This window comes from Phaethon aethereus (genome assembly GCF_964289735.1).
Source record: "Phaethon aethereus genome assembly, chromosome: 17".
Lineage (NCBI taxonomy): Eukaryota > Metazoa > Chordata > Aves > Phaethontiformes > Phaethontidae > Phaethon > Phaethon aethereus.
Window position 1 is genome coordinate 8,799,353 of NC_138593.1, and position 22,772 is coordinate 8,822,124.

A 22,772-nucleotide genomic window follows, 5' to 3' on the forward strand; every position below is an offset into this window, starting at 1 on the left:
TTAGGTAGCATTGCAAGTGGTAATTGAGTAGCAGGTGTTTTGAGTTCTTACATTGCTTCATCAGCTTTCCCTACAATTTACTTATGTGATAATTTCACTATAGAACCTCATTTTTGCATTAATTTTATGAAGCGTAGTGACGAGTTGTTGTGCTGTGAGGAAAACTTGTATCTAGTATAGCAGTACCTGCACAAAAAACTGGTAAACCAGAGAATGAACCAAGCCATGAGAGGAAGAGGTGGTGGTGGTTAAAGACTGTTAACATCTCTCCTTGAGAAGATCTTTTTAGCATACAACTTCTCTCCGCCTGTGGACTCTGTTTCCACCATTATTCATCTATTTTAGGGTATACCATCGGTGCATAATACTAGTCAAGGGAAAGGGAAATACTAGCTTGCAGGCACTACCCTGAGGCTCCTAGAGGCTGTGTCAGCCTCTCTGCCCGTACGAATACGTAGACTTCACCTCCTCTGGAGCTATCAGTTCCAGCATGCTGCAGCATTTGCCATTCTCCTCGGTGACAGTCGCACAGCTCTTTAAGCATTTTCTTTATTCCTCTCAGGTGTGCAGAAAGTGGTAGGCTTAAATTGACTTTGGCAAGAAGCTGTAAGAGAGAGATGCAAGAAGGCTGTTACCTACTAGTACAGGGTAGCGGTTTCTAGATGTGAAATCCATACCCTGATCCTTTGCTTCTTCTACTGTTTCAATAGCCCTGCTTCAGTTCAGTCTACCACCAAAGCATATTTGCTTTCTTGTTTACAGTTGGCTCTCCCATCTCCAGAATATATATCTGAGCAAAATGATACTATAACAAAGGATCCATATGTTGCTGTGGGAATCTGTGCCTTGGACTCACTAAGTAGTAGAACTGTGGCTGATTTGTGACTCAGTGTGGGGATAACTGCCTGGTCTCTTCATTTTTCTAATATTTCACATATGAAAAGCAGGTATTACCCACTATTAAAGAAGTGGGCTCATCAAAGAGAAAAGATAATTACAAATCAACATTAACATTCTTCTTTGAGGATAGCTAGTTGCGAGAAATTGGGAGGAACAGCAGAATGGAAAAGTTTAAGAATTAAGTGCCAGTATCTCTGACCTCCTGTTTGAGCATCAAGCCTGCCTTGTATAATAAAAACTACTTATAAATTGCTGCTGTGTTGAACGTGTACAGAATTTTATGATGGCAACAGAGCCAGCAAAGAGTCTTAGCAGAGTGATGAATGCATGACAGGGTGCAAGACTGAAACTGTGCTTTATTCATGGATTGTGAGGTCAGGAAGAAGTGCTGGGAAGGGCCGGCAGTTGACAGAGAAAGATACAGAACCCAGGAGATAACAAATCCAGTAATCTGAGAATTATCAAGCCACATTGTCGTACTTTTTGGCAGTTATAACTCCAAGTAGTAGCTTTTTATTTTTACTTTACTACATTTTCACTAATATTTTTAGTCATTCTCCCATCTCCAACTGCAGCACTGTCAGCAGCCGCTTCCAGTGTCACAGCCCTAATCCTCCCAAATCTCAGTAATTTATTCCCTTAGATTGTAAGTGACAGTTAAGAAGAGGTTTGTTTTGTGGTTTTTTCCCTCCCTTTGTTTTGACAACAGTCCTCACCCCCAATTATACTGTGGAGAGAATGTGAAAAGCAACCCAAAATTGTAACCTTGATATGGGGCCTAGCTAGAAGTTCATGAATTTGTTCAGTTGGTTGTCACTACTCAAAAGACTGTTAGAGACTGGTAACTCATTAAACTGCCGTTTAATTCTATTGGTCATGCAGATATTCCTCAGCAGAATGCTGTTAATGCAACTTAATTCCAAACAGATGAGTCAAGCTAAGGTCACTAGGTTGAAATTATTCTCTGTAGTATTGTCACAGGGTATGTTTAACATGCAGGTGCATTTTATATCCTCAAATACCACAGACTAAAACAAAGTGAAACAAGGCTAGAATGGAACTGTTTTGGACTACTGAATGAAATATGATTTCCTTTTTTTTTTTTATTTCTTTAATAAATTTGTTATAAGGTCTCCATGTATTTATTATAAAATTGGCAGATAGATTGTTTAAAGATATGTGGTTGCACTTTGAAATGCATGTTTTTCTGTCTTTTATATGTTCTCTGTGTCTTGCATCTGTAAGGATTTCTGCCAAAAAACATTGAAAAGGAAATTAGAGGCACTCAAGATAATCATTACAAAGAGAAGAATTCCCTTACCTGGTAGCAAACGAGAAAATATATCCTAATTAGTTTTACAATAGCAGTGACCTTTATTTTTCTTCTAGTACCTTGTGGGGTATTTTCTTAAATGGGTAGTGTAAAGGATTTTTATGTTTGGGGAAACTGCAGCACTTCTTTTTCATGCAGAAATCACAAGAGATTCAGTTTTGCAAGCTCCTGTGTCTTGACATACCCTTGAGATTGTAAACTTATAATGCTGTAATTTGATTTAAAAAGGGGTGTGTGTGTGGGGGTGTGTGTGTGCAGTATTAAGTGAAAAAGAAAGAGTGAAAAATCTTTGGTTGTGATTCTTTAGAAATGAAATATATGAAATATATGTGATTGTGCCTGCAGTATTGCTTTTGGTCCAATTTGTGTGTTGCAGACTAATAGCTTGTATTTGCCGACCAGATTTCATCGTGCTTTTGGCCACCAGTGTTGCTGAAGGCCTCTTCAGAGCATGAAGGAAGTGGGTTGAAAGTGGATTCATTCTTTTCACTAACATATTTTACAGTAGTGTATTTTTCAGGGAATGGCCTGTTGCTACTCAAGCTCACAGTATACATCTGATGAGCCCTTAGGTTAGGAATGGGTGAGTAGGAGAGCCTTAGATCCACAGCAGTTATTCAGTAGATTGCATGCTGCTAGCAGACCACTTAGACACTACTGTTCTCTGGAATTGCTTTGCATGCTGACTGGTATACTAGGAAAATTAGCTGTGCTGTATAAAATGCTTTTCTCAGTCCTACCTTTGTCCTTGCAGCTATCCAGCAATGTAACATGTATCTTAGTCTGCTAATTTTACCTATATGATGAGCCAAAATGTTACAGACTTGTTTGGTGCATCTGTCCTCACTGGTTAAATTAAGGTGCTTCACTGTACAGTGAGTATTTTGATTTTTATGCCATAGCAAGTGTAATTTGATAGGGATACTGAAGTTGGTTTGCATTGGTAACACCACCTTATGCTTGGAATAATGTGACTGTCTGTTCTGCAAATAACTGCAAGCACAGCCTGCACACTAAGCAAAATGCAAGGGGAGCGTGATGATTGTTTTGTGAGTGATTGAAGATCTTAACTTTTAAGGAACCATTTTTTCTATTATAGAATTAATATATTTGAAAGAGAAGATCTGTGAGATGTTTTTCCAGTCATAATAACTTGATACTTATTTTCTAAACTGTTAATGATGTGTCTTTTTATTTTATATGGATATTTTATGGATATAGATTATATGTATGTATTAAAATTTATTATGATAGTAAAACCATTTCTGATTTGTGTACTATAACTCTAGATGGAATTTGATAAGCTAGCTGTAAGAACCAATCTTACGGTTTGCAAAATAAGCAAAATTTGCTTTGGCAATTTGAAGCAGTAAACATAAAATCCCTTGCAATTTTTAGACACTTTCCAGAATAGGAAACCATTTTAACGTGGAATAGGATTGTGTTTAGAATAGTTAATAACAGCATCTTTTGGAAATTCTACAAAGATGGCATTGCTTGTTTCCACATATCACAGTTGGCTCACCAAGTAGCATATTTTCTCCGCAGTCCTTTCCCTGATGTTACCTCCTCCCTGATGTGGTTGAATCAATCCCTAAAAGTAGAGTACTCGTGTTGAGAAGCTAAGCATGCACAGGAAAGAAGTTTAGTCTAAATACTGGTGTTGGTTTATACATTAGTTGAACTGACATACTGTAGTAGTGGTGCTGCACTATGATCAGCCAAAATGATGCAATGGAGATATTTTATTCCTTTAGTGTCTGTTACTTTGTGCTTTCTGTATATGGAATTTTTATGGAAATTAGGGACATGCACGATTGTGCATGTGACTTGAAACATGAAGTGGGAAGGATAGTACATGATGCCTTATATAGGGCTCAGGGAAGGAAGCAAACTACATAACTTCCCGAAAAGAAAAGGCTCACTAACCTGGTGTTTAATGTGTTTTCCTAAGAAAGCAATTATGTATTTTAATCCTGAAGTGTATGATATATATGCATTACATGTGTCACTTTTGTATACATTGATTTGCTTTTCTCTGTAATTAGCAAATTAAACTTGCTTTGGACCAAAGCCAAATACTATATGAGGCAATTCCATGCCTTGTGAATTGTTGAAGAGAATGTTTGGTACGTACAACTTGTCTTCGGTTTGCTGGCTCCCTTCCCATTTCTCATAATCCCTTTGGGAATCTTGGTTTGAACTATCTTCCAAAGGCTTAACAATTTCTAAAGTCTGGGTAACCATTCCAGTGGAATGGAAGGAATTTTAAATATGATACCCCTTTCCCCTTACATTTGTCCCTTTCTGGATTGCAGACTCCTTTTTGCTAATTCTAGATAGCAGGTATGCTAGGTGGCAAATGTGCTTTGATCATAATGGTAAACCCTGTTACAAAAATCACTGTCTGAACTTGGGATCAGAGGATGCTCAAGGCAATCATTTGATTGTTTCTTTCTGTATCTCTGCAATGCATTTATGAAAGATGTCGTGGTCTGTTTTCTTACTAAAGTATGTGTTTCTCTTTTGTTTGTACAGTCTGGTAAGTTAAGGTTAGTTACAAGCAGCACTGTTGGTTTTCTGCTATAACAGCAGCTTAAGTGAGGAAGACTAACAAACAAGTAAACTTTCCATATAATCATGTTGTTGGAATAGAATATGCCTCAGACAAATTTTGGTCAAATGTGAGCTTTTATAGTAACTTTGGGCTGGTTTTTGTTAGGCACAAGTCCAATGAATTACATGAGTTTATTGTCAGATGAGGCTATATACAGGGGTGGTTTTTAACAGCACTGAAGATGCCTGTTAAACTTACCCTAAAGGCTTTTTTTTAGTGATCTGACACCTGTCCTTATATTTCTATGTGACTTTGCCAAGGTCTGAAATAGCATATATCTTAAATGGGAGGAGATCTGCAAAAATGTATTGAAAACATAATTTGTGAACCTCTTTGGAATTCTTTGGGATATAAAGTATAAATATAGAAAATATCTTAGGGCATTTAAAAGGCTATAGAAAAGTAGTTTTAATAGATAGAAATTATTCATATTCATTTTCAGTGTCACTCATAGGTAATTTTTTTTTCCCCCTCTTTCCAGATACTTGTTACATAACAAATTGAATTTATTGATCATATCTTAAGAAGTGAAGGTCCAGATTTTTCTTGATTTACACAGAACGCTGCATGGAAACACAATAACTGAGATGGGAATTCTTTATTTAAAAGAACTACAAATTTTATTAAAATGCTTGCCATCTAGAAATGTTTGTATTGCAGTTCGTGCTTTTCCCCCATGTGAAATGATTTGTGTAATCTCTGTTACTGATGTGCTGTAGAAGGTTTAATAATAGTGCGATTATATTACTGCATAAATATCTGTTATGGCAACATAAATCTCAAATGACAAACTTGAGACAAAATCATATTAATTGTGTCCTTCTATTGACTTCAGCTGAGTCATGTCCGGATTCTTTGACAAAATTAAATGTGAAGAAATGCAAAGAGGCTGCTTGTCAGTTATATCTATAGAGACAAAGCTAAAATAACTTAAAATATGGGGTAAATGTGCTAATGCTTCCTGGAGATAAGACAGGTATATAGATATTGATGAATTTGACTCTGATGATAAAGTCTACAAGCATACTTCTCATATAATTAGCTTTAATGTATAAATAAAAGAATCTAGTATAATATTAACCTAGTAATTGAGATTAACATGCTGTAGCAGGGGATCCTGGCAAGATGACCTGGAAGACAGGGGAAAAACAACATTTGTTCTGGTGGGATGAACTCACCAAGACAAATCTGGATCTCTTCTCAGTATAGGTTACTGTCTACAGGGGTTGCCGTCACACTTTCCTTGTGATGCAAATGGAAGCCACTAATATGAAGCTTTGGATCAACTGATTAATTTCTGACTACAGTTGCTTACCCGTTCTACACTATAATGACCTTATTTTCCATATTGACTGTATGTAGATGAGGGCAGTGTAGAAAGAGGAAAAAAAAAACCAAATAAAACAAAAAAACAAAACAAAAAAAACAAAAAAAAAAACAAAAAAAAAACCCAAAAACCAGGAGGGATTATAAAGAAAGCAAGGGAGGTGATTTTAAATCCTTCATGTGGAAAGAGAGGCTTAGAGATGGTTCCTTTTCCTCACTTCTTGCATGGATACTTTTCTTAATTTTACTAGCATCTCTAACTAGCTCTGTTTCAATGGCCTTCAATATACATGCAGGGATTTGCATGAAAGTGAGAAATGTTACTCACGAGGATTAAAATTTGGCTTTGCTTCTGCTCAGTCTGATTATTTTCTTTTATTGTAATGATTTAGATTCTGAGGATAATTACCACAGTATCTGATATGGACTAGAAGCTCACAGGAGAGCTATTTTTAACCATAGTACTAAAAGTTACATTAAATTATTAATAAATTCAATATCTAATTGGCAAAACCTGATAGTACTTGCGTTAACTGTTCATAAGCTACATAGCAGGCTGTTGAAGGAGTTTCTTTAAAAATTAAGCAGAAGTAGCAATTTATAAAGGAAAACTGCATCCTTTGGTGTCCTGAACACTGTTGTTAGGGTATAGATAATCAACCTAAGCATCATGAATCAAAACCTGAAACAAGTGTGGAACAGTTTTTAATTTTAACTGTATAGTTGTTATTGCTCATCAGAAATAGCCTATTTTTTTCCATATGCTGTACAGGAAAAAAGAATCTGTATTAACTGCAAATTCTTCATAACTTAATTGTGTTCAATGGACATGTAGTGTACTATAAAGGTTAGATCTCATGACAGGCAGGCAGATTTTGAATGAAATGTGGCAAGGCTGGGATGTGGCACTTGGCACCTTAAGAGAAGGATGTGTAAAATGCTTCTGACTCCTAGAGTCCAAGACCATCAGTGAGCTACAATCTGTATCTTGTCTCTTGGTAATGCTGCAGCTCCTAGTTCTGAGTTTCTGCTGGCATGGTTCACCTTTAAATTCAGACATGCTAAGTGTCACAATTGAAGCATAATCTCATGTCAAAAGACATGGACTGTTTCTCACCTTGGATCAATCACTTGATCTTACAAGGAACAGAGATATTATTTGAGTAATGAAGTTATTACCTCAGAAAGGTAGGAGCACAACTGGGTTTTGAATTTAGCAAGTCAATTCAGGTGTATGAGGATTTAGGTATTTTTACAGAGTCCAGAGAGTATTCCAGTCATAAGTTATTTGGCAATCCTTTCATGAAATGTGCTTTCTTTGTCTTCCTTTTAGTATTTTTATTCATTTAATGACAAAAATAGATTCAAGAAATTGTGAGGGAATTAGAGAGATCCATGAACAAGTTTAAAAGAAGAACTCTCATGTATTCATCTGGACATGGGGTTTGTCAGCTGCACTGCCAGCTCTGAGCGCTGTCACCTGGCTTAGCATTTGGGCAAAAGCAGGAAGTCTTCCATTACTGTTCTGGTGTTCCAGTTTTGTGCTGGTTCCTCCTTCCTCCTCCATATGAGAACTGACTTTTTCCCCTCTGTCATTTCTTACTGGAAAGTGCAGCATGTCCTGAAAACGCAAGATCTGAGCTTGTAGGGCTCTCATTCCTGTAACATGGACGTTTCATCCACAAGTTAAATGTTGGGCAGGAATGATGCTTAATATGCAGGATGTTACTACTACACAACAATTCAGGGACTGTTTGTTTTTGGCAAATAGCAAGATTTCTTAAACAATGAAATTTCATAGGTTCTGAAACTATTTGAAAAAAGGTGGAATGGTTTCAGCTACGAAAAATACTGAGTTTAGATTTACAAACCAGAGAAAATGACACATCCTTTCCCTTTTATCCAAAAGCTTAGATTAGACTGCTGCCTAGGATGTGGGGAAACATGATTCAGCACCGAGACTATAAATCATACCTCTTCCATCTTGGGCAACTGCTTACTGCAGACTTTCCTGGCTTAGGTGCTCTGTTTCTTTTGTTGCTGTTGTTCCAAGAGAATTAAAATGTCCCAGCTTGCTTCAGATCTTCTGTTTGAATTAACTGAAGGCTAGATTTGAGTGGTAGGAGACTTGAGTTCAGAAAGATGTCTTAACTGCTTGCTTCTAAGGTAAGTTTCCTTTGGTCTCTTCATTAGAGAAGGTTCACTTTGGATGCAGTACTTGATTGTGGAGAGATCAGTTTTGTGATAGCTTTAAGCTGACCTAATAGGTAGTGCTGCCAAAAAGGCATTTCCCACTTCCTTCACTGCTACTTGTGTGTCACAGTGGAAGCACAGGAAGGGAGGTCAGGACGGCTCCTTTCACCGCTAGGTAGCTGTTGCATTGGCTCAGCTATCTTGTGGCATCACAGGGACAAGAGAAGGTGGAGGCACACTGAGCTTTTCTAGAGAAGGGAACTCCTCTTTCTCCTCTCCATTTTGTGAATCTGGCCTTCATTCCATAGCTTTTTGTTACAAGAGTGAAATGGAACATGTCATGTCAAAATGAAATTTTGAGAGGGTTTGAGCGAGAAAAGGAGCTACTTCAAATTCAGTTCGATCTGCCAAACCGAGAAATCAATTATTCACATAGCCTGAGTTAGGACATAAAATGAAATAGTATATTATCTCCAGTTAACTTTTGTCTCTGTAGTTTTAAGCAGGATATTTGAGCTTAGACATTGGGGGAGGACAGTGTGTATTGGTGGTGGGTTTTGTTTTTGTTATTTGCTGTATGGTGGTGTTTTGGGAGGGGTTTTTTTGTTTGTGCAGTGGGATCTTTGACTAGAATGCATGGAGAATACACTGTCTGGGATGGATAGCTGGTATTGACTATATGGGGAGAATGATACCTGAATTCTCAAGGCAACTTAGTTAATGTCTGTCCAAGTATGGTGTGAAGCTGAAACCACTTAGAGTGAATTCTGAGGTCACAGTCCAGGATGTAGTGGCTGCAGAGCCGACACACATAAGCAGAACCTAAGTACAGCTATGCGTTCAGTTATTGATAATCTATTTTGCTCTAAGAAAATAGGTCATTGAATAGCAAGAAACGTAAATATATTAAATTATGTATATTCCAACAAATGGGGCATTTTTCAGATCTAATCTTAGGATCTTTTGATGTAATGCTGTAGAGGTTGTTTGGTTTTTTTTTTTCCTATCCTTTTATAGTGTCTCTGAAAATATGCATCATGAATGGGTAGTTAATATTAAGACACTATATTCTGCATGCTTTGACTTGCATTAGTCAATCTGTACCCCAAAGGAATAGTTGAGGTAAGGGAAAACAGTGCAGCAATTAATTGGAGGCAATACACAACTCTAATGGTCCCTTTTAGGATGTTAGTGGATGCAAAGATGCGTTAGCAAATCTTTGCAGTCAGTAAGAGTGTGACAAGTGACTGTCTGTCCCTCTGAAGACCCATCTATATAGAGATGGAGCCATCTTTATTGTCTTCATTTGGTTACCCCAGGACAGCATGTGTCTCAAGCTCTTGTTGCAATTTAGTACTGTGGCTTCAAGCTATTTATACTAGCATAGGAGGGAGTCAGCTATTCATAGCTGGGCACAATTGCAGAGAGATACAGGTAGGCAGAAATGGCATTTGGATTAGGTTCCTTTTGGTAAGCAGTGACTTTATAGCTTTTCAGCTCAGAACTCTCTTGTTTGTAATAAGCCTTCATTTTCCTGGTGTCTTTTCTGCATCTTATCATTCCATCATCAGTCCCTTTTCTTCCTGAACTTTTTGTGTTCCACTTCTGCTTTTCTCTAAGAACCTTTTCCCTGTCCGTTTCACTCCAGCTTCCTCATTAGTTTCTAGCTTTATGCCTATCCCTGGGTTCAATCCCACAACATTATTGTGTGTTTTCTGGTCTGGAGCTTAAGTTTTTGACAACACTTTGCATGCCTTTTGCTATTGTATGTGCATTTTATTCCTAGTCAGAGGACATAGGGGTTTTTGCTGTATTGTGTCATTTTAGTTTTCAGAGAAGGGAGACTTTATGTGATAGGAAGCCATTGTTTTTTAAATTTTCCAAGATACAAATACTGTCTGGATGATGATGCATTTGTTGTGCCATCTATCAGCCATCTCTAAGTTGTGGGGAAGTAAGAGTGTTATGCTTTTCCATGAAGTTCCCATACTGTGCTGAATGGCGGAGAGAACTTAATTTTATGTTTGGGCAATGATTCCCAATTGTAAATGCTTTTGTAGAAAGCTCTGACTTAACATTCCCATATGTGAAAATTCCTTTACAGATGCAACTGAGAGATGTAGCCAAGTAAGAGAATTAGAAAGCTTTCTGTTATGTTCATTTTATTTTTAGGATTGACTTAAAAATTCCACTAGAAAGATCTCTGTTATTCATTAAACTGAGTAGGTGTTCTGAAACAAATGTGGTCTTATTCTTTCTTAAATTTGAAATAGTTTTTCCATGAGATGTGTTGTTTCCTCTCCCTTTTGGTTTTCTCTTTATTTTACTAGTCATTGGAATGTGCTAAAATTCCTAGCATTGAAGAGATGTAAAAATTGAATCTAAAGCACTTGAAATGGTCTTCTGTCTTCCTTGTGGTTTATCTATTTACATGAAAAAGACTGGATTATTGACACTGTATCATATTTATTGTAGGTTCCTGGATCTTGTTGCTATAGTTACATCTGGTAGTCAGAAAGAGTTTTGCTGTGTTCAAAGTTATGCTAATTGACAGTTTCTTAGGGAGAATAATCCTCAAATTTCAGGCAATAATAATTCTTTCTTGCTTAAAAACTTGAGGAAACTCTTTAGTTTTCAACCACAACAATATTCCCCCCCCAATATGATACCAAGGCTGTGTATACTTAATTTTTCTGAGAGAATGTTTTTGTGCTTGATTGCTTTTTGCTGTTGGATCAGTCCTCCTCTTGCTCTTTTCGTATCATCCCCCATATCAGAAAACACTAGCCCTCTTTTGATGCTAGTATAGGTTTTTCTGGAGAAGTGACAGTAATACAAGGTCTATCTTGATTTTAAAGGTCCTGATTTTTGTGGGTAATTCAACCTATTGTCCAAAGAAAGATAAGCAGGGTTAAGGACATGAAAAAGCAAAATATTATTACTGATGCACCATTAATATTTTACATGTTCTTAAAGTAAACTGACTTAATCTTACAAAAGAAACAAACTCATCAGAACGCTAATGTTTGGTCCCGGGCTTTCTCTCACGTTACTACCAAGAAAAGAAAAGCCAGAGTGATGTAATTGAGCAGAGACTTTGTACTGAAGATTCATTGGAAAAAACCCTTGGTATGTATAAAAGATACCTAATAGGAAAGTTGGATCTACAAGATTATCATAAATGCACAAGTTGGGATAAGCTACACAACTTGTTAATTTAAATTGTGTGAAGATACAATCAAGCTGCATCTACCTTGAGATTCCAGCTTACATTAGTGTTAAGCTGATTTGTAGCATGGGAGAGTTTTATCTAGTTTCAAAGCAAGGACAAGCTATACCTCCTGCAATTTTTGCCACCTTATGTGGGTAGCTAAAATCATCTATAGAACAAGTGTTGTTGGAGCAGACATTTAGGCAGCGATTTAGATTTTATAATGCTAGTGTGTAACAGTACTCAGGCCATGTGCTACCATCCTGTAGTGGACTAGGGAGAAGAGGAATAGCTGCTAGTCCAGCTTCCTGGTAATCTCCACTTAATGCTATAAAGTCAAGGTGTTTTAGACTCAGTCTTCTGGATGATGTCCAATGGTTACCCAATTAAATTGTAGAACCTTGGGCACTTCAAGGTCACCAAAGTTATAAGAACAACTTCTACAACTAGATAAATTTATTTCTTTCAATGAAAAATTGATTCAGAGTGAATTACTGCAACTGTTGCATGAAACGCCTCTGGAAGTCTGATTTAAGAGTATTTAAATGCTTTCTTTGGTGATAACTAAAGACTTTGCAAAGGTGGAATTTTTATTTAGGAGCAAGCCAGAGTCTTCTGAACATGCTTTCTCAACTGGCCTGTTACAGACTGCTCAGCTTTGTGAAGGGTTGGTAGCTTGTGGTTAGAGCCCAGCATATGATTTAGCAGTGACTGAGAACAATTGCAGACTCTGGCTAAGAATCTTTTGCCCCAGAAACTGCTGGGACTGCTGGTATGGGGAGCTCCCACAGACAGAGGGAGGGGAGTGGGAAGGTTTGAGACTGTGTATTTAGGAAATGGGGGGGAGGGGGGGCGCGGGGCTGGGCTGGGCTGGATAAGTCTGGCTTGATAGTTTTGTAAATACTAGCCTGGCTCTCCAGGGGGAAGAGAGGGGGTGGTGTCTGGCTGCATTATCCTAATGTGCATTCACTTGCTATGATTGAACTGCTACACAGGCATTTTGAGTTTTTGAATTTTCCCGTGTGCAGTACACCCTTCAACTCCTGCAGTGTGCATCCACCCTTTTAAACTTCTGTTCCTAGCGTGTGATTGTCAGACTGTTCCTGGCAGCGTTGGAGTGTACCATGGTGGAACCTGACTGTCCAAGGAATTTATAAATGTTTGGGACTTTTCATTTAAAGCTTAGTGACTACCTAGGAGTATAAAATGTAACTTGCTGAAATCAGAGATTTGGTCTAGTGAGTGAGTGATTTAGTGCCAGGAGTTCTGCATTCTGTCCCTAGCTCTTCTATTGATTTGCTGCAGCATTACACGTTTTATTTATGTTGTATGACCCTTTAATGACACTTTTTTTTTTAATAGGAGAAAAATACAAAGGGGGATAGCAGTGATGACTAAATGTCTCTTTAATAATAATAAAAAAAAATATGTATTAAGTTTTAGAATACTGGCAGTCCTTGTCTGTGGAAGTGGTATATGATAAATATATTTTTATTATAATTCCCTGTTGGAACTTTTTACAACGGTGGCCTTCAGCCTGTTGAGATTGACCAGATTCAAACTGTAACATGCACGTTCTGAGTTTGAATTCAAAATACAGTCTCTGTATTCTGTCCTAAAGCTATAGTTCCTCTTTACTTTATTGTTTAGCAGCAATTGTATGCCTGTCTCCCCTTAGCACTAGCTCTGAAAGGATGCTTTTCAAAAGTGGATGAATATTCTTAAATTTAGTACTTTGTGTTATCAATTTAAATTTGTAAGTGTGGTTTTTTTTTTTCTTGGTAATAACATATGATATATAAATGTATATTATGTTTTTGCCTTGGGTAGTTTAAACTGCTTTCTGTTAGCATTTGTTTGGAAGGCCACTTTTTTACTGCTCTTTCAATATTCTGTGCTGTCCATTTGCTTCAAAGAGCTTGTGGTTTAAACTTGTGTGTGAGACAAATTTAGCTACAGGATGGTGTTAAAATTATCTTGCAGTGTACCAGCCTTCCTCTAACTTAACTTGGCTTATAATGCTACCTTTAGAGAGAATATGACAATTAAGATGATCCTCGCATCCTAAAATACAAGACATTTATTTGAATAGCCACTGATGTATTTAGAAAAATACACCTCCTATCATCAGTGCAAATTTAAGATTAACATCCAATTGCTTTATTATTTTGCTTGTTGTACTCACTACCAACTGAAACTTGTAATCAGTTCTGTATTACATGCATTCTAAATTCTCCAGACTTAGTCTAGTCTTTGCCTTTTTTTCCCACGTGTACTCTAGTGCTTAGTATTCTTTGCAAATTTACATAAAAATAAACTCTGAAGGCCTTGAGGAATGACTATGCTAAGAATGTCATGTTCCTGAATGCCGCCTTCTTAGGTCTTTTACTATTGTCATATTAGAATTGCAGAGAAATTTACTTATAGTATTGTTTTAAGTATGTAACAGAAGCATGGTCTTCCTCTTGCTTTTTTGAAGACTGTACTATACAATGACTTAAAAGTCTTTTGACAGGGAAGACTTGTCTTTTTTTTTTTAAGTAATATTAAATTACTGATTTTCCACTATTGTGAAGCTGTCTGCAGTTAAGCAGATCTTAGAGTTGAATCATGTTTAAATCATAAGGCCACTGACTATGTTCAAGTTGTGGGTATAGAACTGAAACTTTCCTGAAGCTTGTGTTTGAATTGGGTATTTTAAGTCAAGCATGTCTTTTGTTCCTGAGTTGGGCAGCAGCCAAATTGTGCTGTATCTATTTCTACTCCGTTAGTGAATTGCAGGCATTTTCAGCTTTATTTTATGGCTCAGTTGAATGTGCAATATTTTTGGGGTGGGGTTAAGGAAAGAGAAGGCAAGAACCAGTCTCTGAATGCTCAAGCATGATACAGTAAGCTATAGAGTATTGTTACTGAAGAATTTTTACCGACTTCAGATAGGTACTCAGTAGCTTCCTGATTTGAACCTTCTGTATCTGCTTTGCAAAGATGGATGGTTATATATATATATATATCACGATGTCAACGACAGAGATACAAACTTCTACCATCGAGACTATAGCCGTTAGTGTAACAGTACATGGAACATAACTTTGAGAATAGGTCTGACTTTTCCATATGGCAACATTCAGCTTAATTTCTGGGATTTTGTAATTGTGTATAAACAGTTGAGTCTATCAACCTGTAATTAACATGTTGCTTTTTTCCCTTATCTGCTTTATAATTTTTTTTAAGAATGTATGTGTGTGTTTATCACATTCCACAGGAAAGAAAAACAAATTTCTCAAACATTAGTTTCTTCTATTGAATAAAAAATGTGAACCTAATGATGTTTTAAAGATAAAGTGTTCATGCATAACTTACTATCTAGATTTACCATGTTCTGTTCATAGTCACGGGCTTCAAAAATTGTTTTGTGTGTCTGGCTGTTTGTTTTCTAACCCTGTTATGAAGGTCATGCTGTCTGCTGGTAGAGAGGACCTGCTGCAGTACTTAAGTTATGGCCTAAGTTTATATTACATGATTTTGATGCATGACGATATGATTATGCAGTAATCTACAGTGTGATTCATGAGATCCAGTTTTGTAGTGCCTGTGATGTTATTGAAGCTGATGCTATGATTATGACTTTGTGTTATGACATTATTTCCAAAACCAATTTTTCTTCCTCTTAAAATATTGCCAGTGTTTATTTTTATCCTGGCTGATATTGAAGATCTGGATGTGCCCTTAAATTGACATTAAAGTTTACATTTTGGCATCAGAGTATTAGATTCTGAAAAGAGAAGTCGTAAGATGCATAATGATACTGCTAGCTCATGTTGAATACAAACGCCTTGTTGGACAAATTGCACAAGGTTTTGATACATGGATGTTTCATACTAGTAAGTAAGACTCCCAGAAAGTAAGTGTACTAATACCATAAATAATCAAGAATACACCATCACAAAATATTCTATGGGCTATTTATTTTCATAAATGTAATTTAATTTTAATTATTTATGATTCTTCTTTTATGCTGTGGTATTCCGTAAAAGTAATGAACTCTTCATAATGTGAGACCTTTCTACAGCTCAATCATTAAATCCCTGCTGAGAAGTGTGGTAAGAATGTCAGTTCATTAGTAAGAATTATTATTCTTGACTTTGGTTAATTGTATGGCTCTGTTGTATACAGAATAAAGACAGACAAATGTACCTTTTGGACCAAAGACCAATTCCAATTCTGTTTTTGTAGTTTTCTGCTACTATGTGTAATGGGAATTCAAGTACATGCCCACCTTAAAGGGTAGGGGGGGAAGGGGACAAAACAGTTTGACTCTCTTATAACAGATGCTGCCAGAGGAAGATGACTATATGTTGTCATCCGCTGGATGATACACAAATCTTTTTGCTGTCTAGGAAATAGACTTCTATATCTAGTTTTTGTGGCTCATTGCTGCAAAGTTTAGTGAAACCTCACGGTACAACTCCACTGGTTCATGATGTGTCTGTTATTATAGTTGTTCTTAATATTAATTTAGCACTTTTTTTGTGGGGGGGAGGGGAAGCACAAGAATTACATGCAACTTCTTTTCAGCTTAGAGGTATGGTGTGAACAGTGAAAGCTTAAAGAATGCATACTTGCTATAAATCTGAGAATTGTATTGCTACCTGCAATACATATGATACTATGTGATCATGTAATGCAGTGAAAGTGCCGCCAAAACAGACTTTACATCTTGCCTTGTTTAGTATGTGTGCCCGGTACACAGATGGGGAAGTGTTAGCAGTGAAATGAGTGAGGGTAGTTTGGCAATTCTTTCCTCTTCTAGAAGCTAAGGCTATGCAACTTAAATATAAACCCCAAATAATTTTCCTCAGCAAATCTAGTGTATAAGAAATATATATACAACTTAAATATAAACCCCAAATAATTTTCCTCAGCAAATCTAGTGTATAAGAAATATATATACATACATATTTTGGAACTTTTCTACCTGTAAATGTGAGATTTTTACAAACATGTGCTTACTTGCAGTCTGTACAGCCTGCAGTCAAATTCAGTGACATTAAATTAATTGATGTTAATGAACAAGTTCCATTTTGCAGACAGCAATATGTTTTTAGATGAACAGCATAAAAGCATGGGTTTATTTGCACTCTTAATTTAGAATGATATCTTTGCCATGGTGAAAGTGTGTGTGTACAAACGTGCAAATATATGTAAAAACACGTGTGATTTTCTCACAGTGTTTTGGGAGATTCATAAGTAAATTAATGCGAAGATTTTTTTTTTTTAATTTTCCCTAGAATAGATTAATCACATAGGTGTGAACATGTATATATGAATGTTGTGAGATGATCTACACAGCAGATTTAGAAACTGGGCATAACAAAAAAACAGGGAATGAGGAAACAGAGAGGTATATTTTTAAAAATTAATGATAGTGTGAATATTGAAAAGCAGTATGTATTTTTAAATGAATAGGGATATAAGATGAAAAATGTTCAGCCAGATTTTGCAAATGTCAGTTGTGCAGTTATGTGGAAGAAAATATGCACAGTGTGTAGCTAATGTGATTGGGATTCAGGGATTTGTTATATAAGAGAACTCAGGGATTTATTATGTAATAAATCCTTTGGATTTGCTCACAACTGCAATGGAGGTGACATTTTTAAATAAGACACATAATTGTACACACGTTGCAGGCTTTTTTGGTGTGTCTTGATCTTTCTGAAACAAAATTGCTAACTAGCAATGAAGAGAAGTAGTATAAAACTTCCTCTAAAGACTAACTTCACATATTTCAGTTTTGTTGTAATAACAACTTACTTTGGTTAGAAATATGCATATATGATTTTATGGCAAATAAATTTAATTTACAATTTAGTCTGTAATTATATAACTACATATTGTGCTTAAGATGAAGGAACAGGTTATAAGGAGCAGTTGTTCAGAGATCCACTGGACATGGTTTGCCTTTAGTACAAGTCTGTTACCTGTTTATGATTGAATTCTTTGTCTGCTATCACTGGACAAGACCTAACCCAAGAATGCCTGTGTCAACCCACATGTATGTAAACTGTCTAATTAACACTGTTATGTGTTAACATGTTGTCTCATCGAACAAGTTAAGGTCTAGGGCTAGTTTTATTTTATGTACTATATTGAGGCTGTAAAGCTACAAAAAAGGTCTTGGGTTGCTCTTATCTTAGTGAGGTTTAGGATTCTCAGAAAACTTCTTGAACTAGTAAAGATCAGGCTTTGGCCTTTTTTAAAACTCCCACCTTGCACAGTGTCCAAATTCATTGTTAGTGATTTGATACAATTGCACATGTCAAACTGTTTCTCAGTTTTTTAAGCAGCTGTAATGCAATGCAGATATGAGTGTTTGAGTTGTTTTCTGTGAAACTTAGTTGAGATAAAATAAATTCCATTTGACTTCTCTATAACTATTTAAAGTGGAAAGTTCCGTCATGTTGGAATCCAAAAGCATCATATCTTGGCTAGGTGATCTTAAGTCTTAGTTTATCTGAGCAATTCTTAATTATGTCTAGCCAGGCATGTGAGAGTTTGCTATTGTTCTTTTGTCTCAAACAAATATGGGAATATTGGAACTACTTATGTACTCCCTGAAAGTCAGTGGAAGTTGGTGTTATTGAGGGAAATGCAGTGCAGAACTGTGATGGAGTCCACTGCGGTTTCCCTTAGGGTATTAATTACTTGTGAGACAGGACTTGCCCTTGCTCACAGCAAGGTGCTAGGAACAAAGCCTTGGGGTGTGTTTGCACCAGCAATTAGGCCTTCTCTCCCCTCAACAATTTCACCTCAACAGTCTATGGGAGTAAGACAGTGGAAGAGCCAGCCTCTAAGCAAGTGTGTCCTTCCTGTGTGATAGTTAATAGTTGGGAGATGGTACCGTGTAGGTGCCTCTGACACTGTGTTTCTGGTCCTTACTTGCAGAGTCAAGCAGGTTATTCTCCAGGAGCAACAGAGCTGGGAAGGAACACTGATCTGGGCCATGGTGTTGCTGGGCAGCAATGCTGGTGCTTGCCAGTCGACAACTGTAACTGGTCAGTCTTTCCTCCTGTCTTCTCTTCCAGTCTCAAGTTCAGTGATGATATGTTGGGAGGTAGCAATTACAGAGAAATCATTCTGTCTCTGTCCTAACCGGGCAACAGAAGTTGGCTGGGTTGCTTGCTAGTCTAAGGCTCGAGCCAGTTGTGCAGTGCAGAGATACTTACATTTGCACTTAGTGTTTGCATAGTTGTGCTTCATTCTGCTGCTATGACCCCAGCTCTGGGGTTACTGGTTATGGTTAATATGGCAAGGACTGGTCCACTATGCAAAGGAATTGCTTTATTGAATGAGCAGGAAGGACAGTTTCTTGGTTGTGTGTCCCAGTCAAGGGAAAGAAATCTCTGCTGGAAGTTACAGTAGCAGCATGAAGATGTTTTGCCAGAGAAGTCATCCAACCATATGCTGCAAGAAATCTTCTGGGAATAGTTTTCATGTCTTGGTAAGATCTAAGAAAGAAGTTCTGCTTTCAGAGTTGTGCTTGTGTAAGCATGAAAAAATTCAGGTGTCATTTTATAATTCTATACCAGTTTACTCAATACAGATATTAGAAGAGACCCTATCACAGGAGGGTATATATAGGGTATAGGTAAATGTTTTGGGTTTGACTTTCTTGTACTTCAGTTTGAATACTATTTTTCAGTTAAAGTATGTGTCTAACTTCATAAAATATTTTAATGTTACATGGAACGAACTTTTTTAATTCAAAGTAGGAATATTGTCACTACTTCTATTCCTTTTAGCTAGAAAAAAGTCAGGATGTGACATATTAATTTATTTTAAATTATATATTTACAGGATAGGTGATAAGAAAACAGAGAGTTCTGATTTTACCGAAGTACTTGACTTTTCTAGTGTATAGTTAGCTATAAGGTACATACATAAAGCTATAAGGTACGTACTGTTTTATAATAAATGTTCTAAAGTTACCCTAACTTAATAAATAGAATAATCTCTCTGTTACACATTTTATGTATACAGTTCTACTTTGTAGAAAGAGGCCTTCAGCCACTGAACAGTGAATTAATTTGAAATTAATTGAACATGTTTTTATTTCATATACAGAACATGCTTGATACAATGTCCTATTTTTGGAAAATGTAGCTGAAATTATCAATTCCGATTTCCTTTCCAAATAAACTGAGGAATTTAAGGATAAATAAAATGGCACTGTAAATTGTTTTTCATTGTTGTTGTATATTATAGCCATAATTAGTTACATGTTTTTGCACCAGGAAGAGAGAAGTACACAATAGTATTACTAGAATGAAAATGTTTAGCATGTCTTCCATTTTGGCTTCATGGCTGACAGCCAGCTTTGAAGTGGAATCACTAAATGTGCTGACAATGAACAATGTATATAAGTATTGCACTGACATGGCTTAATTTTGATTTGTATAGAGGGAGCAAGTGTAAGTAAGTGCGATAAGGAGCTCCGATCCTCTGTGTTTAAAAACTGTTCCGTTATCTGTGTCTTCTGATCCTAGAAAGGTAGGTTGGCCACTTCTAACCTGAAAACACACAGAACGATCCGATAGCAAAAATCAATATGGCATGTTCAATATAATCCATGCAAGTTGCAAGGATTTGTGGGTCATCATCCACAGGGTAATAATAGCAGTGCTGCTTTTCTTTCTGGCAACACTTTAGCGTGTTGAATAAACTTAATTTACATTTCAGATCTTCTGAATTGGTAATTACTTTTCACCAAAAATAAAGACTGCAAATAAAATTAGCCTCCTTTACAAGAAGTTAAGTATTTAGCGTTTTTTTTTTTTAGTTTAAGGAACGTTATGTTTGACTTGTCCTGATATCTGTGGGACATTCATTCTCCAGTCTCAAATTACTATTCTGAAAGTAAACATCATTGCTCAGATGCATTGTTTGAATAGCACTAACAAAGATCTTTTGACACCTCTCTCTCTCTTTCTTTGGTATTGTAACAATAAAACAGTATACCTAGTAGGTAATACATAGTCAAGTTACTCAGGTGCTTGAGCAGATGGACAGTTTTTTGGTTTTTGTTTTTTTTTTTTAATAGAGAGCTGATCTTAAATACCTGGCTGAGTTTGACTTAGAGGACGTAGTTGTTAAGAAGCAGGTGGACAGTACAGGCAGACTGTCAGAAGCACCCAGGGTACTCATATCCATCTGGCAGTCAAAGTTAGGGTTTTTTCTAGGATCCTGGAGAGGTCTATACAATCATAAAATCATTAGAATTCTTCAGTAATGTGTGTGGGGTGTAGATATGATAAGTTTACTCTTTATGTATTCATAAGCCAGTCTAAATTTGGTTATATCCTGGAAGAGTCCCTTAGGTGTCTTGCTGCAGCCCTGTCGTTAATCTGAAGGTGCGTTATCTGAGACAGAACGCAGAAACTCTGGTTGGTTTCTTCAAAAGCATTTTCTACTCTTAAGCAGACATGCTTTACAGCTTGTTTTTTCTTCTGTGTAACTCTGCTTGAAGTTTCCAGTCTGAAGTACAGCTTTATAATAGTTAAAAAAATGTAAGTTAAAATTGCTTTATGACAGCTGTTGGTTTGCTGCTTTAAGTACTAAAAAGAGAATAAGCTTGGGATACCCCTTTCTTTTTCTTCAGTTTCAGATACAAAAGCCCAAAGCCTTTAAGTACTTACATTGAGAGTCCATCTTTTTTACTTGGCTTGCACGCCTCTTGCAAGTTGTTCTAGAACATGCATTTATTAAAGAATTGTAACTATGATTATATAACTTCGGAAATACACGTATATTTATAATATGCCACTTGGGAAGACAGCTTGTTTCCTAGCATGCTACGTATGCCTCTATTCTTTTCATCTTTCCATTTCAATGTTTCATTATATCAGGTGTTGAAAGTAATGCTCTGTACTTACAGTGAGCACGCTGCTTACTTTTCCAAAGGATTTCATTGAATTCAAAAGAACTGGTCACAGTTGTAAACACTGTGAGCTTTTCTTTGTACCCATAAACAATGAGATCTACAGCATTGGCTCAAGGTCTTTATCTCCTCTGTAGGACATAGCATGTTGCTGTAGCACCACATATTAAGTAATGGTACTACCTTCTGCCCGTGGAGAAGGTTTTATTCAAGATACCTATGTGTTTTACTTCATCTGCCTTCAAGGCAATACCATTAGAACATAAAAGTAAGGAATCACATTAATATTAAAAGATCAGGTCTTGATATGACAGGGACCATAGCTTGTGTACATAGTATGCTACTTAGAGAATATGAAAGACATTTTTAGATGAAAATGATTTTTGACTTTGCTGCTGATAGATTAAGGCTATTTAAAATGGACTATTTTTCAGTTTTGTGGCTTTTTTTCCAGAACAGTATTAACTCTTAATTTGCCACAGGAGACTAGGCTACAAAAGTTTGTTCTGATGCTAAGTTTCAGTTTTCATGTCCCTTTGACATGTCCCTCCTAAATCCGTTAACCTGATGTTGAGGGAACAGTTCACATCTTGTCATGAATATCACAATGGTCTACGTTGCCAGAGGCGAGATGCTTTAATTTCCCTAGTAGGATGACAGCACTCTATTGGAACCCATCCATTTAAGCACAGCTGAGAGCCAGCAATTATGTTTAACTATGTCAATTTGCAGAAAGACAGTAAGCTTTGAAATCACATCACTAATTCAGGATTCAAAGTTACTTTCTCAAGGCTTGCTGGCTACTTTACTGTAAACTTAAGATTACAGATTATATTCTTGTGATTCAAAAGGGAATTTTTCCTTTTCTTTTTTCTGTTTACTTTTTTTTTCTTCAAGAAGTGTTAAGCTCCCACTTACCTGACGGCACCTATGATGCATTGGGTCCTTCCTGTTCTTGACTGCTGAGTGGAAATCTTGCCTGATGGTTTTAGGCAAGTTATGTTGCTATATTCAGGTAAGTGACAGCAGGAAGTGGGTAATAATCCTTGCTCCTGTCTTAGTGCTGTATTATTGATGTGACAAAGCTGTCAACATAAAGAAACTGATTTGCAAATTCAGCTGTTAAGACTTATTTGGTCAGTCATTACAGAGAAGAATTACGTTTACATACTAATAGTGCATATTCAGTAAATTAATTAAAAATACAAACTCATACTTCTCTTAAGAAACCTGTAGAGTCATAAAAATCATATATGGA